Source organism: Elephas maximus, chromosome 1 (assembly GCF_024166365.1).
Source record: "Elephas maximus indicus isolate mEleMax1 chromosome 1, mEleMax1 primary haplotype, whole genome shotgun sequence".
NCBI classification, from domain to species: domain Eukaryota; kingdom Metazoa; phylum Chordata; class Mammalia; order Proboscidea; family Elephantidae; genus Elephas; species Elephas maximus.
In genome coordinates this window covers 164150-182863 of record NC_064819.1, presented here as the reverse complement: position 1 = coordinate 182863, position 18714 = coordinate 164150, and the positions used below count along the sequence as shown (strand labels likewise).

General features: G+C 41.5%; 1 protein-coding gene across 4 annotated transcripts in view; it reads right to left on the bottom strand.

The window, feature by feature from the left end:
- Window positions 1-5269, bottom strand: part of PHLDB2 (pleckstrin homology like domain family B member 2) — a 333291-nt gene extending 328022 nt beyond the window's left edge. For 2 of the 4 annotated variants that reach the window (XM_049875765.1, XM_049875785.1), the window contains exon 1: window positions 4874-5269. The gene's annotated coding sequence lies outside the window, so the exon portion shown is untranslated. The remainder of the gene's footprint in view (window positions 1-4873) is intronic. The other 2 variants (XM_049875770.1, XM_049875794.1) reach the window with 2 other exon arrangements.
- Window positions 5270-18714: the final 13445 nt, after the last annotated feature.

The following is an 18714-nucleotide window of genomic DNA, read 5'->3' as shown; positions in this document are numbered from 1 at the left end:
GATTACTACGTAAAATTGTACTGTAACAAATTTGAAAACCTAGAAGAAATGGATGAATTCTTCGAAAAACACTACCTACCTAAACTAACACATTCAGAAGTAGAACAACTAAATAGACCCATAACAAAAAAAGAGATTGAAACGGTAATCAAAAAACTTCCAACAAAAAAAAGTCCTGGCCCAGACGGCTTCACTGCAGAGTTCTACCAAACCTTCAGAGAAGACTTAACACCACTACTACTGAAGGTATTTCAAAGCATAGAACAAGACGGAATACTACCCAACTCATTCTATGAAGCCACCATCTCCTTGATACCAAAACCAGGTAAAGACATTACAAAAAAAGAAAATTTTAGACCTATATCCCTCATGAACATAGATGCAAAAATCCTCAACAAAATTCTAGCCAATAGAATCCAACAACACATCAAAAAAATAATTCACCCTGATCAAGTGGGATTTATACCAGGTATGCAAGGCTGGTTTAATATCAGAAAAACCATTAATATAATCCATCACATAAATAAAACAAAAGATAAAAACCACATGATCTTATCAATAGAAGCAGAAAAGGCATTTGACAAAGTTCAACACCCATTTATGATAAAAACTCTTACCAAAATAGGAATTGAAGGAAAATTCCTCAACATAATAAAGGGCATCTATGCAAAGCCAACAGCCAATATCACTCTAAATGGAGAGAACCTGAAAGCATTTCCCTTGAGAACAGGAACCAGACAAGGATGCCCTTTATCACCGCTCTTATTCAACATCGTACTTGAAGTCCTAGCCAGGGCAATTAGGCTAGACAAAGAAATAAAGGGTATCCAGATTGGCAAGGAGGAAGTAAAGCTATCATTATTTGCAGATGACATGACCGTATACATGGAAAACCCTAAGGAATCCTCCAGAAAACTACTGAAACTAATAGAAGAGTTTGGAAGAGTCTCAGATTATAAAATAAACATACAAAAATCACTTGGATTCCTCTACATCAACAAAAAGAACACCGAAGAGGAAATAACCAAATCAATACCATTCACAGTAGCCCCCAGGAAGATAAAATACTTAGGAATAAATCTTACGAAGGAGGTAAAAGACCTACACAAAGAAAACTATAAAACTCTGCTACAAGAAATTCAAAAGGACATACTTAAGTGGAAGAACATACCCTGCTCATGGATAGGAAGACTTAACATAGTAAAAATGTCTATTCTACCAAAAGCCATCTATACATATAACGCACTTCCAATCCAAATACCAATGTCATATTTTAAGGGGATAGAGAAACAAATCACTAATTTCATATGGAAGGGAAAGAACCCCCGGATAAGCAAAGCATTACTGAAAAAGAAGAAGAAAGTGGGAGGCCTCACTCTACCTGATTTCAGAACCTATTATACAGGTACAGTAGTCAAAACAGCCTGGTACTGGTACAACAACAGGCACATAGACCAATGGAACAGAATTGAGAACCCAGATATAAATCCATCCATGAATGAGCAGCTGATATTTGACAAAGGACCAGTGTCAGTCAATTGGGGAAATGATAGTCTTTTTAACAAATGGTGCTGGCATAACTGGATATCCATTTGCAAAAGAATGAAACAGGACCCATACCTCACACCATGCACAAAAACTAACTCCAAGTGGATCAAAGACCTAAACATAAAGACTAAAACGATAAAGATCATGGAAGAAAAAATAGGATCAACCCTAGGAGCCCTAATACAGGGCATAAACAGAATACAAAACATTACCAAAAATGATGAAGAGAAACCAGATAACTGGGAGCTCCTAAAAATCAAACACCTATGCTCATCTAAAGACTTCACCAAAAGAGTAAAAAGACCACTTACAGACTGGGAAAGAATATTCAGCTATGACATCTCAGACCAGCTCCTGATCTCTAAAATCTACATGATTCTGTCAAAACTCAACCACAAAAAGACAAACAACCCAATCAAGAAGTGGGCAAAGAATATGAACACACATTTCACTAAAGAAGATATTCAGGCAGCCAACAGATACATGAGAAAATGCTCTCGATCATTAGCCATTAGAGAAATGCAAATTAAAGCTACGATGAGATTCCATCTCACACCAACTAGACTGGCATTAATCCAAAAAACACAAAATAATAAATGTTGGAGAGGCTGTGGAGAGACTGGAACTCTCATACACTGCTGGTGGGATTGTAAAATGGTACAACCACTTTGGAAATCCATCTGGCGTTATCTTAAACAGTTAGAAATAGAACTACCATACAACCCAGAAATCCCACTCATAGGAATATACCCTAGAGAAACAAGAGCCTTCACACAAACAGACATATGCACACCCATGTTTATTGCAGCTCTGTTTGCAATAGCAAAAAACTGGAAGCAACCAAGATGTCCGTCAACGGATGAATGGGTAAATAAATTGTGGTATATTCACACAATGGAATACTACGCATCGATAAAGAACAGTGACGAATCTCTGAAACATTTCATAACATGGAGGAATCTGGAAGACATTATGCTGAGTGAAATGAGTCAGAGGCAAAAGGACAAATATTGTATAAGACCACTATTATAAGATCTGGAGAAATAGAAAAAACGGAGAAGAACACATACTTTTGTGGTTACAAAGGGGGGAGGGAGGGAGGGAGGGAGAGGGTTTTTTATTGATCAATCAGTAGATAAGAACTGCTTTGGGTGAAGGGAAAGACAACACACAATACAAGGAAGGTCAGCCTAATTGGACTGGACTAAAAGCAAAGAGGTTTCCGGGATAAAATGAAAGCTTCAAAGGTCAGCGGAGCAGGGGCTGGGGTCTGGGGAACATGGTTTGAGGAGACTTCTAAGTCAACGGGCAAAATAATTCTATTATGAAAACATTCTGCATCCCACTTTGAATTGTGGCACCTGGGGTCCTAAATGCCAACAAGCGGCCATCTAAGATACATCAATTGGTCTCAACCCACCTGGAGCAAAGGCAAAGGAAGAACACCAAGGCCACACGACAACTAAGAACCCAAGAGACAGAAAGGGCCACATGAACCAGAGACCTACATTATTCTGAGACCAGAAGAACTAGTTGGTGCCCGGCCACAATCGATGTCTGCCCTGTCAGGGAGCACAACAGACAACTCCTGAGGGAGCAGGAGACCAATGGGATACAGACCCCAAATTCTCATAAAAAGACCATACCTAATGATATGAATGTGACTAGAGGAATCCCAGAGACAATGCTCCCCAGAACTTCTGATGGCACAGGACAGGAACCATCCCCGAAGACAACTCATCAGACATGAAAAGGACTGGTCAGCGGGGGGGGGAGAGAGATGCTGATGAAGAGTGAGCCAATTAAATTAGGTGGACACTGGAGAGTGTGTTGGCAACTCTTGACTGGAGGGGGGATGGGAAGATAGAGAGAGAGAGAAGATGGCAAAATTGGCACGAAACGAGAGACTGAAAGGGCTGACTCAATAGGGCGAGAGCAAGTGGGAGAAGGGAGTATGATGTATGTAAACCTACATGTGACAGACTGATTGGAATGGTAAATGTTCACTTGAAGCTTAATAAAAATTAATTAAAAAAAAAAAGTATTTCCAGAATGTATGGACTTGAAGGGGAAAAAAATCCACATTCCTTTGATAATGATTTAAATAACTTTTCCCTGCTTCAAGGGTCACTTAAGACCTTGTACTACAGTTAGTAAACTTCCCTCTAGGCCTTGGGCAATAAGGGATGCTCTCTCCAAAAAAAAAAAAAAAAACAAAGCCACCGTAAAAAACCCCATTGCCATCAAGTCGATTTCAACTCATAACAACCCTATAGGACAGAGTAGAACTGCCCCATAGGGTTTCCAAGGAGCACCTGGTGGATTCCAAGTGCTGACCTTTTGGTTAGCAGCTGTAGCACTTAACCACCACCCCACCAGCCACAGGCTCTATTTCATGGATGAAGGAAAAGAGACTCAAAGGCTCAATGGTCACACAAGTAGGGGGTGCTGAAGCCAGGATCTGAACTCAGGTCTGCTCTAAAACCAGTGCTGGTGTCAAGGTACTTTTCCATGACACACCCTGCAGACAGTGGTCACTGGCCTGGGGTGATATCAGGTGTTAGATTTGTGTATGAATCTTGCTGATGGTTATCACTGAGCTAGGAGGACCCTGTGGCATCTTCTCCTCTGGGTAGGGTAAAACTTACTCCAGACAGAAGAGAATACGAGCTCCAGCTTAAAGAAGGCTATCTTCTCCGTTGCCTGTGTCTATTCCACAGAGAGACTCAGCCAGGCAAGGACTTCAGTGGTCCCCCATCAAAGGTAGGAAACAGCCTTGTGTCAGTAAATGATTGACCAGGCTGCCCACTGTGATAAGCTTAAGTAAATAGGCATGATTCTGTGATTCTGCTCCAGCCATTTCAAGACTTTAACCCTCTAGTTTCCACAGCAGAAAATGCACAGTGCTCCCTGGGGATCCCTCCTAGAGGTTGACAGCCCTCTGGGTGGGCAGCGTGCCCCTCAGAATTGTGGCAAACTGTCCTCTCTGGTACCACTTGAAAGGGGAACAGATTCAATCAAGCCAAATTCTGGAACAAAGCCATATTTACCAACATAATAATTTCAATAAATCATATGATTTATTATAATGAAAACAAAACCCTCCCAACTCTTTGAAACATAAAGAGGAGCAACAGCAATGATAATTTTGCGGAGAGAGAGGATGGAAGGAAAATGCAGCCAGCTCTCTAGAACATGCTAACTGACAAGTGATTGCCTTTTCCTGCCATACGGTAGACCGACTGGCGGCAGGGGCACCCTGGTAACAAGGCTGCGTAGTGTTGGTTTCCTGGTCTCTGGAGAGAAGACCAGGCAGGTCACCTACCTTGATGGCTGCTTTTGAATGCTGATTCTTCTCTCAGCTTCAGACCTGGTCCAACAGACCCAATTCCTGCTGAAAAATTTGGGACTTTGGGAAGAAGCATCAACGTGGACTTCTACTTTCCAAGCAACGAAAGTGAGGTATTCACCCCAGTTTCAATCCCCGCCCTCTGTGGTCCCTGCAGACAGTGGTCACGGGCAGCAACTTGCTTGCAGCCAGCTGTGTTGACAGATGTGAAGGAGGGGCTCAGCTGCCTGCCAATCATCACACACCAGGCCAGGGCGGCTAGTCCTGCTCAAACTCCCAAAGTCTGGGCGACAAAATCAGATAGCAGCACCTTGGGGGACAGAAAGCAAGGTCATGAGGCCCCAGTAACAAGTTATGAGGGGAGAACCGTTTCACTCCCTTATATTTTAGCAATCTCAGCTTCAGAAGGGAATTTGGAGGCCACTTTATCTAATCTCCGGTTTAACAGTGGAATTTCTTCTATTGAATTCCTGTCTGGTGAGAATCATCTGGGCAGTTCCTTGAATAAACATGGTTGCCTCTTATGGAGAGTGCACTATATATCAGGAATTTTGTATATATTACCAAAAACCCTCATAATAATCTTGGGATTTTAGTCTTATTTTATGGATGAAAAAACAGAAACCCAAAGGCACGATGGTCACACAACTACTAGGTGCTGAAGGCAGGATTTGAACTCAGGTCTGCTCTAAAACCAGTGCTGGCATCAATGTATTTTCTATGATACACTGTTTGGTAGACTGAAAAATGTGCGCCCCTCAAATGTCCATGTCCTAATCCCCAGAACCTGTTAATACGTTGATTCACATGGCAAAAGGGGCTTTGCAGATGTGGTTGAAATAAGGATTTTGAGATGAAGAGATTATCCCAAGGGTCCTTATCAGAGGTCGGAGTTAGAGAAGCAGCTGTGATTAATGGACACAGAGTCAGAAAGACTGTAGATGCTATGCTTCTGGCTTTGAAGATGGAGGAAGAGGCCACAAGCCAAGGAATGCGGGTGGCCTCTAGAAGCTGGAAAAGGCAAGAAAATGGATTCTCCCCTGGAACCTCCAGATGAAACACAGTCTTGCTGAGCCATTTTAGACTTCTGACCTCCAGAACTGTCAGACAATAATAAGTTTGTGATTTTAAAGCCACTAAGTTCATGGTAATTTGTTATAGCAGCAATAGGGAACTAATACATATTCTCTCAGAAATATTCTTTGAGATGGAGAGCTCGCTATCACACTCAGCAGCCAATTCCAAACTGAAATGCTTTTTTTTTTTTTTTTTAAAGCCGAACTCTAACTTCTTGTAATGGCAACCATTAGTCCTAGTTCTGCCTGCATTGCATACTGGGCTCTCAGGGAGGCAGGTGGAAATGGTGGGAAAAAACACTGGGAAGGGAGTCAGAAGCTGGGACTTTAGACCCAGCTCTGCCTTAGGCAAGTTAGTTCTCTCTGGTGTTCACTTTTCTCTCCTGTAATGTTAAAAGCTGGTATAAATTTCATTGGTCCATTCCACGTCTAAAGCCATAAGATTCTCAAATCTTAGCCATGTAACAATTTGAAAATTCTTGAAAATACTTTTCTGATATCTCTTCCAAACTCAACATCCCAGCTTCTCAAGCGACACAGCTTCTGGATCCTTCACTCTCCCAGCTGCCCTTCTCTGGGAAGACTCCCATTTATCCATTTCCTGAAGGTGGTGCTCAGGTCTGCACCTAGTGCCACAGCCACCCCTCCTTATCTGCCAGCTCTCCTGCTTCCTCTGGCTCTCCAGCTACCCTCCTTGCTACAAGATCCCATCTAACTACCCAGGAGGACCCTTCGAACTTGCCTGCTGTTGTTAGTTGCTAGTCCAGTCGATTCTGACTCGTGACCACCCCATGTGTGCACAGAAGAACTCTTCCATAGGGTTTTTGAGGCTCTACCTTTCAGAATGTGACCCTAATACTCCCCAGCTTGTTTTCTCCTTTTCGAAATGGGTGTCTGGGAGCTTGACATGACTAATGCCATGATAAGCCAATAAGCTTTTCTCCTCCCTCTGCCTGCCTCCTCCTTCACATACCTCTGTTAACGACTTTGTTTTGACCTAACGTTAATGACTTTGTTCTTTGTTTTAATCTGATGCAAATAATTTTGTTTTGTTCTGTCAGACCACTTATGACTTACAACCCCCCACAGGAAAATCCGAGCCCAGGTGTCTGATATGTATCTCTTTAGTCTGATAGAGTCTTTTTTCACTATCTTGTAATGAGTAACTCCTCCAGCCAGACCATCTGGGGCTACTAAGCCACTTTTAACCCTTGTAAAGTTCTATATGGAAACCCTGGTGGCTTAGTGGTTAAGTGCTACAGCTGTGAACCAAAGGGTCGGCAGTTTGAATCTGCCAGGCGCTCCTTGGAAACTCTGTGGGGCGGTTCTACTCTGTCCTATAGGGTCACAATGAGTCGGAATCGACTCAATGGCACTGGGTTTGGTTTTTTTTGATTTAAGATTCTACATAAGCTCTAATGTAAAATTGCTCTTGGGAACTCCATAGAAACAGCCTGTGTTGTTGCTGGGTCCCTGGCGATGTATGCATCTCCTTAACTTTCTCCCTCTTTATGACTTGGAGTACGTTTCACTGGCTCGACTGCTCCAGGACATGAACCCTAATCTGGTAACAAGCAGCAGATTGCCAGGACTGTCTTCCAAAGTGCCTCCGGGTGGATTCGAACTGTCCATCTTTCAACTAGTAGTTGGGCACTTAACCATTTGCTCCATCCAGCCCTTTTTATCTTGTTTTATGTGACCTTATCTCTCATAATGGAGCATCTATAGTGGACAAATCCATATGAGTCTTAGTGTAGGTTTTTTCTTTTTTTTTTTTTAATAGGAAGGACCAAGGCTTTCTAGCGCTAGTCTATGTTAGTCCTTCTAATTGCTTAACCACATTCAAATAGCTTATTCTCATGGGCACTGGAAAAGCAGTGGTTATAATTTTTTAGGATCACAGGCTCCTTTGAGAATCAGACGAATGCTGTGGATCCTTTACAGAAAACACGCACATGCATTTAAGATGCCGTGTGTCACTGCAGGGGGTTCCAGCCCCTGAGGTGGCCCACGGGCCTCTCTGGTGTGTGGTAAGTTAGCTGTATGTTTTCAAGGTGGTTGTAAGACAGGGAGCAAAGGTCCTGAGGTCGGAGGGCACCTGTTGAGGAACAGCAAAGAGACTGGTGTGGTTAGAGGAGAAGCAAGTAAAAGAGAGATAGGCTATACTATCAAGGAGGTAACAGGGGGTTGGGTATAGAACCTAGGGACTCAGTAAGACAGGGAACAGAGGGGCTCCCAAATCTGCAAAGTAACAAGAAATGGGCCAGAGCACAGAAACAAAGCCATTCCCCAGAACAGTGTGGCAGGGTATCTAAAAATAGCCTGCAAACTTCTTTAAATTTGCCCTTCAGAAGCAGCTGGAGAAAACCAGCCCCAGGGACATGCGCAGAACATCCACCTGTGACCACTGTGTGACAGTGAGGGGCTGCAGCCCCAGCCGGGGAATCGAACCTGCGGAGCGAGAGACTGTGCAGGCGTGACACCCCATAGTAAGTCCTGCTACGAATCCCAGAGGTCTCCGGGACAGGAGCCATCTTGGAAAGCTGCTGCGACTAACATATCCCTGCCTGCGTCTATGAATAAACATGAATCTTTTCCCTCCCAAGAACTTTTAACAACCCAGCCCCGTCTTTTGTTCTGTGAAACGGGGGTATGTGTTGCTCTAGGCCCTCCTCCTCTCCGCCTGCAAGCCTCTTCTGCGTGCTGTCCTGCTCATTCTTGACCAGTGAGAGGCAAGAACCTTATTCTGGTAACAGTGGTGGTGGTGGGAGGGAAACTTTTGCAAACAGCAGTGCAGTCCTCTTCCCTTTACATTCATAGAGGCCCTAGAAACGAGACCCTCTGGGCCTGGATTCAGAAAATGCCCAGTGAGGATCCAGGCAGGAAAACCTTCAGGCCAGAAAGCAACTTAAGTTCTCGTGTTAAACAAAGAACAGCTTTCAGTGGCCTCCTTTTGCCACCAGAACGCTGCTTCTTGGGGCCTTCCACAGAATACATGCTATTCTTTAACCTCAGCCCTTAGATTAAAGCCAGCTGCTTGCCTAAGGCTCCTCTCGAGCCCATGATGCTATGGGGAAGAGGTTGACACTTCTGTGCCCTGGCCTCCCCGGTGCTATCCCAAAACACTGCCCAGCTGTGAAAACACCCAGGTCTGACTAGCGCTTTTGTTTTCCTGGTGATTGTCCAGGCCCTCCTGAGTGAGGTTTCAGGCACACGGGCTTTGACCACTGTCCCTCCCTTACAACCTCCCACCCACCTCTCTGAGAATGAAAACTTTCAAGTCTTAAAGAGTAACACTCTTTTGGTCATAGTGAGCTAATTCACACAGGAGGAAACAAAGGGGCATACTGCTGATCAGGAAAAAATTCCTTTGGAAAAAACAACCAAAATCCAAGACGCTCAGGCATCCTAACCTGAGGCAGTCACAGAAAAGTAACCGCTTTCAAAGCTGAAGAAAGGGGCTTTGCTCCCTGCATCCCCGTTTACTGTGGGGGACTGGGCGACTCGCAGTGTTGCTGTGAGTTAGAATCAACTCGATGCAATAGTTTTTTTTTTTTTTTTGGATGACTCCAGGACCTTTGCCCCCTAATTTAAACTGCTCCCAGGACAACATAGAGAGAAGATTACCTGAGCACACACTACTGCAAGAAACATGAGGAATATACTCTTAGAAGGAGGTGATTTTTTTTTTTTTAATTTTCAATAGCAGGCTATTTATATATTTATTTAGTTAAGGGTGTACTCTGGTTAGGATGCTTCCTAAAAAAGAGCACAGCCAGACCCAGTTCTAGACAAAAGTGTGTGGTAGAATTAACTACAATTTTTTTTTTTTTCCTGCAAAGGATCGTGAACTTGGGTCATTCCCATAGGTTCCTCATAGTGGACTTTTTAAAAAAAACTTGAATAAACTTCTTTTGAAAGGAAACCTTCTATCACTATGGAAAACCCAGGACCACTAGCTACAAAGAGGAGGAAACCACAAAATAAATACCATGTGGTCCAACAATATTAAATGTGAGCCAGGTGCTACTGTCCTTTTGCTTTTTGCTGAAAAGGAAGGTTAGAGAAGTCTCATCATTAAGCTGAGACGTTCCTCTGCATCATCAGAAGAGTTGTTACGTGATTGTTTTCAAAGCCATTTAAAGATAAGACCATCTGCCAGCTCACAATGTTTTACATGCCACCAGTGGCATGGGTCCCGCCTCTCCAACTACCTACCAAAGTATGACTTCCAGCCACTCCTCCAGAGATACAACCTCAGATACAAGGAGTCAGACTCTCCAGGGACTGGGTCCAGAAACATATATTGATATGCGCACCCCCCGCTTACAAAGCTTCCAGATGTGGGAACCAACAGTAGTCAAACTCCAAGACTGTGTCTCCAGTGTCTTCCTCACAACCTGTTCTCCTTGCCCCTAACTACCAACTCCCTTCTGCTCACTGAGAGAGAGCCACTCTTAGCAGCCAGGGTCATCCAGCTGCCTTGGACCTTCCATTGCTGAGGCCCCTGTGACTGCCAGGCAAGGAGCTTACACGTTCTCTTCCACTTCAGCTTATCTGCTTTTTCTCCCATCAACTGGTTTCTGCTAAGCATTCAGCAATCAACCCAAATGTTAGGAGTCCATCATGTTGATGGGATTATGCTGGGTGTGGGTGGGTACAGAGTCCTTGCCCCTAAGACTAACTCTAATAGCTACTGTGGTTAGCTCTCACTGAATGAGGGCCTGCCAACACAACATGATTGGACCACTGTGAGCCACAGAGTTTTCACTGGCTGATTTTCAGAAGTAGATCACCAGGCTTTTCTTCCTACTCTGTCTTAGTCTGGAATGTCTGCTGAAACCTGTTCAGCATCATAGCAATACACAAGCCTCCAATGACAGGCAGGTGTTAGCTGTGCTTGAAGTACATTGGCCATGAATCAAACCTGGGTCTCCCACACAGAAGGCGAGAATTCCACCACTGAACCACTACTGTCCCTAAGTCTAACACCTACTACTGAGTATTCGCTACGCATCAGGCTCAATGCTAAAATGCTTTCCATATATGTTCTTATTTGGTCTTCTCAATAACCCTTCACTCAAGGTATTGGGATCTCCAGATCCTATTTGCTTAGAGATGTTAATTTGGCCACAGTCACACAGGCAGGATGTAATGGAGATGGGCTAGAACCCCAGGTCTGTGCCTCTCTGAAATGCCTTTCCCTAGCTTCTGTGCTAAATAGAATGTTTATAACCTAGGTATAATATGATAAATTAATCTGATTAGATATTGAAGAGAGTTTATACATAATTTAACAGTTCTGTTGTTATACAGGCAATGTCTCAAGTCTATGTTCAGAAATTTAGGCAGGCTAGTAGTATCTTTGCAGTTACACCCTGCAGGTAATACCTGCTTTGCTTATGTTTGGACTTATCTACATCATTTATTATCAAAATTCAAATGAGAATGCCTGAAAGTGGTGCTTATCAAAGCCAGCCAGAGCATAGACAGCACAGTAGATTTACTAAACAATAACTAAAAACACAGGCAGAGACCCCCCCATCTAGGATACACCACTAGTCTCACCCCTTTGGGAGCAAGGGAGAACAAAGAAAACTAAAGATACAAGGGAAAGCTTAGTCCAGAGGACTAACGGACCACATCTACCATGGCCTCCACCAGACTGAGTCCAGTACAACGAGATGGTGCCCAGCAACCACCATTCACTGCTTTGATGGGGATCACAATAGAGGGTTCCAGACAGACCTGGAGAAAAATGTAAAACAAAATCCTAAATCAAAAAGAAAGACCAGGAGGTGGAGCCAAGACGGTGGAATAGAAAGACGTTTTGGGCAAGCCTTCTTTACAATAAAGACCTGAGAACACAAGTGAAATGAGTATATTTGTGACAAGCTGAGAGCCCAGGGCTTCAAAGGCAAGCTTGGAAAACGAACTGAGGGGCAGGGGGAGGAAGAAACCATTCAGAGGCAGAGAGGAGTTACCAGACCTGAATCATGGGGAGCCCTCAGGCACCATTCCCACGGCAGCGGCGGTGGTGGGCTGGTACTAGCGTTTGGCTACAGTTTCCTCAGGGAGAAGCAGCCAGCCACACAGTCTACTCACACCTCCGGAACCTGAGAACGACAGTGCTCTCGGCAAAAGCTAAGTACTTGCATATATTTAACCCTGGCCTCCCACCCCCGAGCCAGCTTCAGCAGCTGAATTCCGTGGGCCTGAAATAGGCACTCTTGAGCACCTAGAGCCATCCTCACGGCCTTGGGGATGGAAAAATTTGCAATTGGGGGAAAAGATAATTTGCTAGTTCCACTAACCAGGGGAGCTCAGGACAGAAGCAGCTCCTATCCAGGCATAAACTGTCCGTGGACTTTGAGCACCTTTCCCTTCTGCATGGACCTATGTGGGCCTATTTCGGGAGAATAGGCCCTTGTTCGCAGGCTCCAACCATTTCAGCTGTGTGGTGGAGAGGTGGGCATTTGATGTTTGACATTCCTTTGCCTATTAAACAAGATCCTCACCTACCCACATCAGGGATCTAAGGACTGGTAGCTCCACTCAGGTCACCCAGCCACCTGCGACAGGGGTCCAAAGATAACTGGTACCTCCCAGTCCTTACAACCAAAAACACTGGGTGCCCATGGTCCGTCTACAGAACCCACCCACCTGCACACTCTAGGGAACAGGGATGTGCTTTCCTCAGAAACACTGGGGGTTGGTTCTCAGGCCCCTGCCTTGTTCAGAGCGTGGCCCCTGCTGCAATCAGATACCGGTATGTACACCAATCACCCCTGCCCCTCTAAGACTGTAGGACAGAGCCTGTACCACACACTTGATGATCAGCTACCTGGAAATCTGAGTAGAATTCATACAAGAAAACTGAATAGACTCCTAGACTAATATACTGGATAACGGCTCTAGCCATCTGGGGACAGGATGTCAGAGCTCCAAAGGTGAAAATAATCAAGCTAGCTCACTCAAGCAACCCATAGGGGTACACCAAAACAAAACAAAGCAAGCAGCTACGACACAGTAAGGAAGCATAAACTAATACAGTAATTTATAGATGGCTCAGAGACAACAGTCAATATCAAGTCACGTAAAGAAAGAGACCATGATCACCTCAACAAGCTCTCAAAACAACAAATCTAGGGATCTTCTAGATGAAAGTGCATTCCTGGAATTATCAGATACAGAATACAAAAGTTTAATATACAGAACCCTTCAAGACATCAGGAAGGAAATGAGGGAATATGCTGAACAAGCCAAGGAACACACAGATAAAGCAATTGAAGAAATTAGAAAGATTATTCAGGAACATAATAAAAAGTTTAATAAGCTGGAAAAATCCACAGACACATAGCAATCAGAAATTCAGAAGATTAACAATAAAATTACAGAAGTAGACAACTCAATAGAAAGTCAGAGGAGCAGAATTGAGCAAGTAGAAGCTAGAATTTCTGAAATTGAACATAAATCACTTGGCCCTAATACATTTGAAGAAAAATCAGATAAAAGAATTAAAAAAAATGAAGAAACCTTAACAATCATGTGAGACTCAGAGAAATAACCTATGAGTGATTGAAGTACCAGAACAGGGAGGGATAACAGAAAATACACAGAGAATTGTTGAAGATTTGTTGGCAGAAAACTTCCCTGATATTGTCAAAGATGAGAAGATATCTATCTAAGATGCTCATCGAACTCCACATAAGGTAGATCTTAAAAGAAAGTCACCAAGACATATTATAATCAAACTTGCCAAAACCAAAGATAAAGAGACAATTGTAAGAGCAGTGAGGGATAAACGAAAAGTCACCTACAAGGGAGAGCCAATAAGGATAAGCTTGGACTACTCGGCAGAAACCATGCAGGCAAGAAGGCAATGGGATGACATATTTAAAAAACTGGAGGAAAAAAACTGCCTGCCAAGAATCATATATCCAGCAAAACTGTCTCTTAAATATGAAGGTGAAATTAAGACATTTCCAGATAAACACAAGTTTAGGGAATTTGTAAAAACCAAACCAAAACTACAAGAAATATTAAAGGGAGTTTTTTGGTTAGAAAATCAATAATACCAGGTATCGACCCAAAACTAGAACACTGGGCAGAGCAACCAGAAGTCAACCCAGACAAGGAAATCCAAAAAAACAAAGCAAGATTATTAAAAAAAAAAAACCTCAAAACAGGGCAACAGCAATGTTATTATATAAAAGAAGACAAAATTAAAATAATAAAGAGGGACTAAGAAATATAATCATACACCTTCCATATGAAGAGGAAGATACGGCGATACAAAGAAATAAAAGTTAGGTTTAAATTTAGAAAAACAAGGGTAAAGAATACGGTAACCACAAAGGAGGGAAACTATCCTACTCATCAAAATAAAATACAAGAAAAAAATAGAGACTCAGAAGAAACAAAATCAACAACAACAAATATGAGGAAAGGACAATATATAATCTACTCAGCACATTAAGTGGGAAAAAGAAACTGTCTACAACACACAAAAAGAGACATCAAAATGATAGCACTAAATTCATACATATCCATAATTACCCTGAATGTAAATGGACTAAATGCACCAATAAAGAGACAGAGAGTAGCAAAACGGATTAAAAAACAAGACCTGTCTATATGCTCCTTACAAGAGACATGCCTTAGAGATACAAACAAACTAAAACTCAAAGGATAGAAAAAAATATATCAAGCAAACAACAATCAAAAAAGAGGAGTGGCAATATTAATTTCTGACAAAATAGACTTTAAAGTTAAATCTGTCATAAAGGATGAGGAAGGACACTATGTAATGATTAAAGGGACAATATACCAAGAAGGTATAACCATATTAAATATTTATTCACCCAATGACAGGGCTGCAAGAAATAGAAAACAAACTCTATCAGCATTGAAAAGTGAGATAGCTCTATGATAATAGTAGGAGACTTCAACACGCCACTTTCCACGAAGGACAGGACATCCAGAAAAAAGCTCAATAAAGACAAGGAAGATCTAAGTGCCACAATCAACCAACTTGACCTCATAGATGTATACAGAACACTCCACCCAACAGCAACCAAGTATACTTTCTTTTCTAGTGCACATGGAACATTCTCTAGAATAGACCACATATTAAGTCATAAAGCAAGCCTAAGCAGAATCCAAAACATTGAAATATTACAAAGCATCTTCTCTGACCATAAGACCATAAAAGTGGAAATCGATAACAGGAAAAGCAGGGAAAAGAAATCATAGACTTGGAAACTGAACAATACCCTGCTAAAAAAAGACTGGATTATAGAAGACATTAAGGATGGAATAAAGAAATTCAGAGAATCCAATGAGAATGAAAACACTTCCTATCAGAACCTTTGGGACACAGCAAAAGCGGTGCTTAGAGGCCAATTTATATCAATAAATGCACACATACAAAAAGAAGAAAGGGCCAAAATTGAAGAACTTTCCCTAAAACTTGAAATAGAAAGAGAGCAACAAAAGAAACCCACAGGCACCAGAAGAAAACAAATAATAAAAATTAGAGCTGAACTGAATGAAATAGAAAACAGAAAAACAATTAGCAAAAGCTGGTTTTTTGAAAAAATCAACAGAATTGATAAACCACTGACCAAACTGACAAAAGAAAAAAAGGAGAGGAAGCAAATAGCCCAAATAAGAAATGAAACGGGCAATATTACAATAGACCCAATTGAAATTAAAAGAATCATATCAGATTACTATGAAAAATTGTACTCTAACAAATTTGAAAACCTAGAAGAAATGGATGAATTCCTAGAAACACACTACCTACCTAAACTAACGCAAACAGAGGTAGAACAACTAAATAGGCCAATAATGAAAGAAGAGATTGAAGAGGTAATCAAAAAACTCCCAACAAAAAAAAAGCCCTGGTCCAGATGGCTTCACTGCAGTTTTACCACTTTAAGAGAAGAGTTAACACCACTACTACTAAAGGTATTTCAGAGCATAGAAAAGGACGGAATACTACCAAACTCATTCTATGAAGCCGCCGTATCCCTGATACCAAAACCAGGTAAAGACACCACAAGAAAAGAAAATTATAGACCTATATCCCTCATGAACGTAGATGCAAAAATCCTCAACAAAATTCTAGTCAATAGAATTCAACAACATATCAAAAAAAATAATCCACCACGACTAAGTGGGATTTATACCAGGTATGCAAGGTTGGTTTAATTTTAGGAAAACCATTAATGTAATCCACTACATAAATAAAACAAAAGACAAGAATCACAAGATATTATCAACTGATGCAAAAAGGGCATTTGACAAAGTTCAACACCCATTCATGATAAAAACTCTCAGCAAAATAGGAATAGAAGGAAAATTCCTCAACATAATAAAGGGCATTTATACAAAGCCAACAGCCAACATCATCCAAAATGAGAGAGCCTGAAAGCATTCCCACTGAGACTGGGACCCAGACAAGGATGCCCTTTATCACCGTTCTTATTCAACACTGTGTTGGAGGTCCTAGCCAGAGCAATTAGGCTAGATAAAGAAATAAAGGGGATCTTAAAAAAAAAAAAAAAATTTTTTTTTTTTTTAGATTGGCAAGGAAGAAGTAAAAGTATCTCTATGTGTAGATGACATGATCTTATACACAGAAAACCCTAAGGAATCCTCTAGAAAACTACTGAAACTAATAGAAGAGTTCAGCAGAGTATCAGGATACAGGATAAACATACAAAAATCAGTTGGATTCCTCTACACCAGCAAAAAGAACATCGAAGAGGAAATCACCAAATCAATGACATTTACAGTAGCCCCCAAGAAGATAAAATACTTAGGAATAAATCTTACCAGAGATGTAAAAGACTTATACAAAGAAAACTACCATACACTTCTGTAAGAAACCAAGAGAGACTTACATAAGTGGAAAAAACATACCTTGCTCATGGATAGGAAGACTTAACATTATAAAAATGTCTATTCTACCAAAAGCGATCTATACGTTTAATGCAATTCCGATCCAAATCCCAATGACATTCTTTAAGGAGATGGAGAAACAAATCACCAACTTCATATGGAAGGGAAAGAGACCCAGGATAAATAAGGCATTATTGAAAAAGAAGAACAAAGTGGGAGGCCTTACTCTACCTGATTTTAGAACCTATTATACAGCCACGGTAGTCAAAACAGCCTGGTACTGGTACAACACCAGATACATAGACCAATGGAAGAGAATTGAGAATCCAGACATAAATCCATCCACATATGAGCAGTTGATATTTGACAAAGGCCCCAAAACAGTTAAATGGGGAAAAGACAGTCTTTTTAACAAATGGTGCTGGCATAACTGGATATCCATCTGCAAAAACACGAAACAAGACCCTTACCTCACTCCATGCACAAAAACGAGCTCAAAATGGACCAAAGACCTAAATATAAAATCTAAAACGATAAAGATCATGGAAGAAAAAATAGGGACAATGTGAGGAGCCCTAATACATGGCATAAACAGTATACAAAACATTATTAAGAATGTAGATGAAAAACTAGATAACTGGGAACTCCTAAAAATCAAACGCCTATGCTCATCCAAAGACTTCACCAAAAGAGTAAAAAGACTACCTACAGACTGGGAAGAAGTTTTTAGCTATGACGTTTCTGATCAGTTTCTGATCTCTAAAATCTACATGATAGTGCAAAAACTCAACTGCAAAAAGACAAATAATCCAATTAAAAAATGGGCAAAGGATATGAATAGACACTTCACTCAAGAAGACATTCAGGTAGCTAACAGATACATGAGGAAATGCTCTCGATCTTTAGCCATTAGAGAAATGCAGATCAAAACTACAATGAGATTTCATCTCACTCCAACAAGGCTGGCATTAATCCAAAAAACACAAAATAATAAATGTTGGAGAGGCTGTGGAGAGATTGGAACACTTATACACTGCTTGTGGAATGTAAAATGGTACAATCACTTTGGAAATCGATTTGGCGCTTCCTTAAAAAGCTAGAAATAGAACTACCATACGATCCAGTAATCCCACTCCTCGGAATATATCCTAAAGAAATAGGAGCCTTTACATGAACAGATATATGCACACCCATGTTTATTGCAGCACTGTTTATAACAGCAAGAAGCTGGAAGCAACCAAGATGCCCATCAACAGATGAATGGATAAATAAATTATGGCATATTCACAGAATGGAATACTACACATCGATAAAGAACAGTGAGGGATCTGTGAAACATTTCATAACATGGAGGAATCTGGAAGGCATTATGCTGAGTGAAATTAGTCAGTTGCAAAAAGACAAATATTATATAAGACCACTATTATAAGAACTTGAGAAATAGTTTAAACTGAGAAGAAAACATTCTTCTGTGGTTACCAGAGGGGGAGGGAAGGGAACGTGGGAGGGGGTATTCACTAATTAGATAGTAGTTAAGAACTAGTTTAGGTGAAGGGAAAGACAACACACAATACAGGGGAGGTCAGCACAACTGGACTAAACCAAAAGCAAAGAAGTTTCCTGAATAAACTGAATGCTTCAAAGGCCAGTGTAGCACAGGCAGGGGTTTGGGGGCCATGGTTTCAGGGGACATATAAGTCAATTGGCATAATAAAGTCTATTAAGAAAACATTCCGCATCCCACTTTGAAGAGTGGCGTCTGGGGTCTTAAACGCTAGCAAGCAGCCATCTAAAAAAAAAAGAAAAAAAAAATTTTTTTTTAAAAGATGCATC